Source organism: Oncorhynchus masou, chromosome 13 (assembly GCF_036934945.1).
Source record: "Oncorhynchus masou masou isolate Uvic2021 chromosome 13, UVic_Omas_1.1, whole genome shotgun sequence".
In the NCBI taxonomy this organism is placed as follows: domain Eukaryota; kingdom Metazoa; phylum Chordata; class Actinopteri; order Salmoniformes; family Salmonidae; genus Oncorhynchus; species Oncorhynchus masou.
The window spans coordinates 37552888-37562068 of record NC_088224.1 but is presented as its reverse complement, the minus strand read 5'-3'; positions in this window follow the sequence as shown (position 1 = coordinate 37562068).

The following is a 9181-nucleotide window of genomic DNA, read 5'->3' as shown; positions in this document are numbered from 1 at the left end:
GAAAATTACAGGCCTCTCATCTTTTTAAGTGGGAGAACTTGCACAATTGGTGGCTGACTAAATATATTTTTGCCCCACTGTATATATACACATACAGTTGAAGTCGGAAGTTTACATACACCTTAGAAAAAAGCTTTTATTTCTTTCATCACATTCCCAGTGGGTCAGAAGTTTACATACAGCCAATTAGTATTTGGTAGCATTGCCTTTAAATTGTTTAACTTGGGTCAAATGTTTCAGGTAGCCTTCCTCAAGCTTCCCACAATAAGTTGGGTAAATTTTGGGCCATTCCTCCTGACAGAACTGGTGTAACTGAGTCAGGTTTGTAGGCCTCTTTGCCCGCACACACTTTTTCAGTTCTGCCCACACATTTTCTATAGGGTTGAGGTTATTGCTTTGTGATGGCCACTCCAATACCTTGACTTTGTTGTCCTTAAACCATTTTGCCACAACTTTGGAAGTATGCTTGGGGTCATTGTCCATTTGGAAGACCCATTTGCGACCCAGCTTTAACTTCCTGACTGATGTCTTGAGATGTTGCTTCAATATATCCACATCATTTTCCTTTCACATGTTTCCATCTATTTTGTGAAGTTCACCAGTCCCTCCTGCAGCAAAACACTCCCACAACAAGATCCTGCCACCCCCGTGCTTCACGGTTCGGAAGGTGTTCTTCTGCTTGCAAGCCTCCCCCTTTTTCCTCCAAACATGACGATGGTCATTATGGCCAAACAGTTCTATTTTTGTTTCATCAGACCAGAGGACATTTCTCCAAAAAGTACGATCTTTGTCCCCAAGTGCAGCTGCAAACCGTAGTCTGGCTTTTTATGGCGGTTTTGGAGCAGTGGCTTCTTGCTGAGCGGCCTTCTGGTTATGTAGATATAGTACTATTTTTACTGTGAATATAGATACTTTTGTGCCTGTTTCCTTCAGCATCTGTACCTGTTGTTCTGGGATTGATTTGCACTTTTCGCACCAAAGTACGTTCATATCTAGGAGACAGAACGCGTCTCCTTCCTGAGCGGTATGACGGCTGCGTGGTTCCATGGTGTTTATACTTGCGTACTATTGTTTGTACAGATGAACGTGGTACCTTCAGGCTTTTGGATATTGCTCCCAAGGATGATCCAGACTTGTGGAGGTCTACAATTTATTTTCTGAGGTCTTGGCTGATTTTTTTTTAATTTTCCCATGATGTCAAGCAAAGAGGCACTGTGCTTGAAGGTAGGCCTTGAAATACATCCACAGATACACCTCCAATTGACTCAAATGATGTCAATTAGCCTATCAGAAGCTTCTAAAACCATTACATTTTCTGGAATTTTCCAAGCTGTTTAAAGGCACAGTCAACTTAGTGTATGTACACTTCTGACCCACTGGAATTGTGATACAGTGAATTATAAGTGAAATAATCTGTCTGTAAACAATTGTTGGAAAAATTACGTGTCATGCACAACGTAGATGTCCTAACCGACTTGCCAAAACTATAGTTTGTTAACAAGAGATGTGTGGAGTGGTTGAAAAACAAGTTTTAATGACTCCAACCTAAGTGTATGTAAACTTCGACTGTATATAAACAAATCTTGCATATCTTAATTTATTTCCATAATTTACAAATAATATGCATAATACTGTTGACAGTTCATACGAAGGATTGTTTCCCATAACCAGGATTGGCATAACAAAAATGACATTTTTTGCAAGCAACTCTTATTTAGGCAACAATTTGTGATTCACCCTATATTGTCCCTAACATCATTGCCCCATAGCAACAGATGTGGGATACACACACACACACACACACACACACACACACACACACACACACACACACACACAGACACTCCCCACCCTTCCCCCACAAACAACCACAAGCTCAGATGTTCAACATCAAGAGAAGACTTGATGTGTGAATGCATATACAGCTGTAGCTGTTTGAGAAGGTATACAAATTGAGCAAGAATGGGAAGATTTGATTAACCAATGTCAGGTCCTAGCTGATGGCACCCAGATACACCCCCCCCAACCCTGAAACACAGACACGCTGGTTCCCCGTTATGACCATTTTTCAAGCATCTCTGTGCAGTCAGACCTTTTGATTATTTTGTGCCACCAGGGCCACAATAATTTGCCCCCTCTCTGTTTGTCTGAGTGTGACCCCCTCCCCATGGGTTACATTTGTTGAATTTGTTGTTGCCTAATCTGTTGAGATAATTTCCTTATTAATTTCCAGCCAGATGTAAAATGTTCATGTTTTGACTAATTTAATAGAGTGGGTTAGGTCTGCTCTATACTAAATTAGCATAACGCCTGTGTTCCATAGGGTCTAGTGTTGTTTTTGTGTGGTTTAGGCTCAGACCATTTCAGTAGGTGTGAGCAGAAACAGGCTCCATCACTTCCTGACAGTTAGCAGCAGCAGGTCACAGTGAAATATATATATATATATATATATATATATATATATATATATATATATATATATGTGTGTGTGTGTAAACGTCCTGTAACAAAAAAATCTCAACGCCCTGTAACACACAGTGTTGAGATTGCCTGCAATGACAACAAGCTTAGTCCGATGATGCTGTGACACACCGCCCCAGACCATGATGGACCCTCCAAATCGATCCCTCTCCAGAGTACAGGCCTCTGTAACGCTCATTCCTTCAACGATAAACATGAATTTGACCATTACCCCTGGTGAGACAAAACCACAACTCGTCAGTGAAGAGCACTTTTTGCCAGTCCTTTCTGGTCCAGCGATGGTGGGTTTGTGCCCATAGTCGACGTTATTGCCGGTGATGTCTGGTGAGGACCTGCCTTACAACAGGCCTACAAGCCCTCAGTCCAGCCTCTCTCAGCCTATTGTGGACAGTCTGAGCACTGATGAAGGGATTGTCTGTTCCTGGTGTAACTCTGGCTGTTGTTGTTGTTGCCATCCTGTACCTGTCCCACAGGTGTGATGTTTGGATGTACCGATCCTGTGCAGGTGTTACACGTGGTCTGCCACTGCGAGGACGATCAGATGTCCGTTCTGTCTTCCTGTGGCTCTTTTCACAGTTTTCATAACTGTGACCTTAATTGCCTACCGTCTGTAAGCTGTTAGTGTCTTAACGACCGTTCCACAGGTGCATGTTCATTAATTGTTTATGGTTCAGTGAACAAGAATGGGAAACAGTGCTTAAACCCTTTACAATGAAGATCTGCAAAGTTATTTGGATTTTTACAAATTATCTTTGAAAGACAGGGTCCTGATAAAGGACGTTTTTTTGTTGTTGCTGAGGTTATTGTAAGAAATTGGCATGGCAACCGCGGTGCAATTTCAAATCAAATCAAATGTCACATACACATGGTTAGCAGATGTTAATGCGAGTGTAGCGAAATGCTTGTGCTTCTAGTTCCCGACTGCAGTAAAATCTATCAAGTAATCTAACAAATTCACAGCTACCTTATACACACAAATACACACACATGTAAAGGGATGAATAAGAATATGTACATATAAATATATGGATGAGTGATGGCTGTGCGGCATAGGCAAGATGCAGTAGACGGTGTAGAATACAGTATTTACATATGAGATGAGTTATGTAGGATATGTAAAGCATTATTAAAGTGACATTATTTAAAGTGACTAGCGATACCTCCATGTAAACATTATTAAAGTGCCGTTATTTAAAGGGACTAGCTATACCTCTATGTAAACATTATTAAAGTGGCATTATTTAAAGGGACTAGCTATACCTCTATGTAAACATTATTAAAGTGGCATTATTTAAAGGGACTAGCGATACCTCTATGTAAACATTATTAAAGTGGCATTATTTAAAGTGACTAGCGATACCTCCATGTAAACATTATTAAAGTGCCGTTATTTAAAGGGACTAGCGATAGCTTTATTAAGTCAGTTTATTTAAGTGGTCAGAGATCTGAGTCTGTATGTTGGCAGCAGCCTCTCTATGGTAGTGATGGCTGTTTAACAGTCTGATGGCCTTGAGATAGAAGCTGTTCTTCAGCCTGTCGGTCCCAGCTTTGATGCACCCATACTGACCTCGCCTTCTGGATGATAGGAAGTAGCCCAAAATCCAACAACCAATACATTTTCACCTGCGACATCATTTTTAAAATAGGCTAATTGCGAGAAACAAACAGGAAACCAGGAAAGCAGCAGAAAATGACCCCCCCCCCCCCCACCACCAAATAAAAGTAAGCATCAACAAACTTGACATACAGGATTGACCCCAGTTGTTATTATTTTGTTTGATCCTTTTCGGTTTCCATCTACGCAGGCCTCCACCTGTGTGTCACTGGGCCATGACTCCTGCGGACCTACTCTTGGTCAGCTGTAATTTACATAACACTGGCTAACTGTAAATTTGACCACCTTCTGACAAAGCAACAGTTTTGATTATGCAGAGGTTGTTGTGCTCTTCACAAGGTCTTACTGTCAGCCTAGCTATGGAAACACAATTTCCCTAGTATACCACGAGGCTGTATATACTATGCACTAGTGTAACACTGGTGTTCCAGTCAAAAAGCAGCATATTTTGTGTATTGATGGTAAGATAAAGGCTAGTGCAACATTGTGGGCCCAATGTGAACCTGAATGCATCATCAACATGTCATCTTATCATATTCAGTCAAAGTCTGCTGGTCTGATGTGCAATGTTCCCTCTAATCTGCGCAGGACTGCCGCGCAGAGCTTAGAAGAAATATTAGCCCACAGAGAGAAGCACGAGATTGAACTTCACTCAACTTTCTAGAGTTTTCCCTCTTGTTTATTAACACTATCAACCTTTCCCTTTTGCTGTGGCAATTCAAATCAAATCTGATTTGTCATATGCGCCGAAGACCTTACAGTCAAATACTTCCTTACAAGCCCTTAACCAACAATGCAGTTTTAAGAAAAATAAGTGTTAGAATGAACAAATAATTAAAGAGCAGCAGTAAAATAATAGTAGCGATGCTATATACAAGGGGTACCGGTACAGAGTCAACGTGCGGAGACACCGGTTAGTCAAGGTAATATGTACATGTAGGTAGAGTTAAAGTGACTATGCATTGATAATAAGCAGAGAGTAGCAGCAGCGTAAAAAGTGGAGGGGGGGGGGGGGACAATGCATATAGTCTGAGTAACCATTTGATTAGCTGTTCAGGAGTCTTATGGCTTGGGGGTAGAAGCTGATAAAATTAAGAAGCCTTTTGGACCTAGACTTGGTGCTCCGGCACCGCTTGCCGTGCAGTAGCAGAGAGAACAGTCTATGGCTGGAGTCTTTGAATTTTTTGGGGGCCTTCCTCTGACACCAGCTGGTATAGAGGTCCTGTATGGCAGGAAGCTTGGCCCCTGTGATGTACTGGGCCGTACGCACTACCCTCTGTAGTGCCTTGCGGTAGGAGGCCGAGCAGTTGCCATACCAGGCAGTGATGCAACCAGTCAGGATACTCTCGATGGTGCAGCTGTAGGATCTGAGGACCCATGCAAAATCTTTTTACTCTCATGAGAGGGAATAGGCTTTGTCATGCCCTCTTCACGACTGTCTTGGTGTGTTTGGACCATGATAGGTTGTTGGTGATGTGGACACCAAGGAACTTAAAGTGCTCAACCTGCTCCACTGCAGCTCCGTCGATGAGAATGGACGCGTGCTTGGTCATCCTTTTCCTGTAGTCCACAATCATCTCCTTTTGTCTTCATCACGTTGAGGGAGTATCAGGAGTCAAGGTAAAGACCCAAGAGCAGACTGTGTGAAGTAACAATGCTTATTGTAACCACAGTGGCAGGCAAACGACAGTTTAAGGCAGGCAGGGTTCGATAATCCAGAGCAGAGGCCAAGGTACAGACTGGGGAAAAACAGGAGCAGAGACAAAATGCTGGTAGGCTTGAACAAAGAAGACAAACTGGCAAAAGACAGAAAGAAAACACCGGTATAAATACCAAGGGGATAATGGGGAAGATGGGCGACACCTGGAGGGGAGTGGAGACGAGCACAAGGACAGGTGAAACAGATCAGGGCGTGACAGGGAGAGGTTGTTATCCTGGCACCACATGGCCAGGTCTCTGACCTCCTCCCTATAGGCTGTCTCATCGTTGTCGGTGATCAGGCATACTACTGTTGTGTCACGGCAAACTTTTATTTATTTTATTTTATTTAACTAGGCAAGCCAGTTAAGAACAAATTCTAATTTACAATGACGGCCTACCCCAGCCAAACCTAGACTACACTGGGCCAATTGTGCGCCGCCCTATGGGACTCCCAATCACGGCTGGATGTGATACAGCCTGGATTCAAACCAGGGAATGTAGTGACGCCTCTTGCACTGAGATGCAGTGCTTTAGGAGCCCAAACTTAATGATGGTGTTGGAGTCGTGCCTGGCCATGCAGTCATGAGTGAACAGGGAGTACAGGAGGGGACAGAGTACGCACCCCTGAGGGGCCCCCGTGTTGAGGATCAGCGTGGTGGATGTATTCTTACCTACCCTTACCACCTGGGGGCAGCCCGTCACGAAGTCCCGGATCCAGTTGCAGAGGGAGGTGTTTAGTCCCAGGGTCCTTAACTTAGTGATGAGCTTTGGTGTTGAACTATGGTGTTGAACAATGAGCTGTAGTCAATGAATAGCATTCTCTATTGTGATTGAGTCAACGCAATATTAGCCACGTTCCACTTTCCACATACCAAAACAAAACAAACTATGCAAGAGATTTTGTTGTAGGCAGAACGCATCGGAGCAGGATTCTATTGGGCACGACTCTACACAGATCGGTGCGGCATAACCAATCAGAGCTGCAGTAGGCCAATATGCAAATAGACCCTTACAATTGTGGCCGTGAGTAGATGCACTTGTTTTGAGATCAAAGCAAGATCTGCATGAAGCCACATTTTGTTCATATCCTTTACTAGTTAGTAAGTTATTATCCCAGTCATAGATCATTTGTAATCGTCAATAAGGTAGTGATTGCTTCCTACAAGAGCATGAAACGTCCACATTTCTAGACATCTTTAAAATGCAAGTCAGCCAAAGAGTTTTTTTGTCTTAAAGGGGCAGTGTTGTATTTTGAGACTGGCTTGAATAACCTAGTAGAAAATAGGCAGAGGGTAGAATAATTTGTCTGATTTTCTGTAATAATGGTATGGGAATAATAATACATTTTATTTTGTAAAGGGATTTCTTGCATCAAACAACAAAACAACATTTTCAGTCACCTCTTGAAGGACAAGTAGATAAACAGGTTAATGTCAAGCCCTGCATGTTTTTTTTTCAAAAGTCTCATGGAATGTAGGCCCACATTGAGTCCCACACATTGGCAGCTACTGTAGGCTGAATGATAGAACAGCTATTTCCATGTTAGAATGTTATGGGATGCATTTTCTCCATTGTTTTTGATAGTAGGCCAATCTGGTAGGCCTACACTATAATACAATAGCCACAGTAGCCTACTTGGCCACTGTTTAAACTGTAACTTAAAGAGGGTACAGCCTCAGTGTTCACAGTAAATGCGCACTGAAAGTTGCACAGAATTTTCACAACGGTCAAGTTTGCGCTCAACAGACCTGAAATTTGCTCAGTGCTGACAAAAATTTGATATAACATTGCTGATGGGTCTTTCTCTTAAAGGGGAACTTCCCGATTTAGCCTTGGTTTCAATTCTCCTCATTAGGAAATGCAACTGAGAATGAGATTTGGGTCTTGGAGGCGTGCTTTTGTGTGTGTGTAGGTGTGTGTTCAAACCAGAGGAGATTGGTGGGATGAGCTATAGGAGGACAGACTCATTGTGATGGCAGGAATGGAATGATGGAACAGAATCATACATGTAGTTTCCATATGTTTGATAGATACCCTTCCGTTAATTCCATTCCAGCCTCCTCTGGTTCGAACGTGTGAAGAGTTTGTACTTTCACTCTGCCAAAACAGTACGCAGTTAGTCACTCACCCTAGATAACTTGAAAGTCTAAACAAATCTTGTGTCTGGAAGTAGCCTATTCTCGCTAGCAAGCTAGCCAACGTCCTTCACTAATTAGCTTCAGCTGCCAATGAGCAACCATGGCAAAATTGGTTTCACTTTGGATAGCCTATCTCTGGGAATGTTGCACGACTTTTAGTTGTCTCATTAAATGTGTTCAATATTTGTATATTAATTACTACAATTTATAGTTGGGTTTTAAGTCATTGAAATTTGAAGCTTTTGACATTTTAAAAATGTACATTGTGTAATATACTGATAGTCCCTAACTTGCCCCATAGGGATATCAAATGCCAAACCAAATTGACCATGTGCTTCGAATTGACGATTACTTGAGTGCTGCCAGCAGTTTTGAAATAAACCCAAACCAAGGAAAACTGTTACGCTACCCTTCATTTTGTGACATATCATTTTTTCCTAATTATCTCGCGAATCTCAGTTTTGAACAAGACTGACTTTATGACCAAAATGATCTTAATTACACTTTGTACTCAATTGACACGAATACATTCTTCGGACTAATATTGATGCCACATCGGCTGTTTTCTACCAAACAACCTTTTCGTTATAAGAGTATTTCTTTAAAGATCCAGGAGAGAACATACTGTAAATGAAGTTACAAGAGAAATTTGAAGTTGATGAGGCCCAAGGGGAGGGTTGGAGAGCAGATGAAATATGCAGAGTTGAAGAAACGGATGGAGGGAAATTGAAGTGGGGAACATGAGGGGATCGTGTAGTGCATTCGGAAAGTATTCAGACCCCTTCACTTTTTACCACATTTTGTTACGTTACAGCCTTATTCTGTATGTGGCATTCACTTTCTTTTCATCCAACTCTCCCTCTGTCTCTCCCTCCCCTGCTCTTGTTTCCTCTAATTGGTTGTGTGTGGATACTGAAGGGAAGTAGATGACATTTCATAAGCTGCCACACACGGGGACCTGGGTAAAACAGAACAGTTTTAATGTAGCAGAAACAGTCCTCCACCACTCTGCCTCTCTTCTACCACCCTTCTACCAAACCAAACCTCAATCCATATTCCTTTATTCTTTTCATCCCTCACTCCCATTCCTTCTCCAAAGAGTGTGAAGAGACTGTGACCCCCCCCCAGTAGCCAACTTGTCTAGGGTGAGGTAACAGCTCTGCAATGCTCTAGCTCCTGTCTTATTGATCTTCAACAATGACTGACAAAGCCATCAATCACATGACACCATTCATTCCTGTGTAAA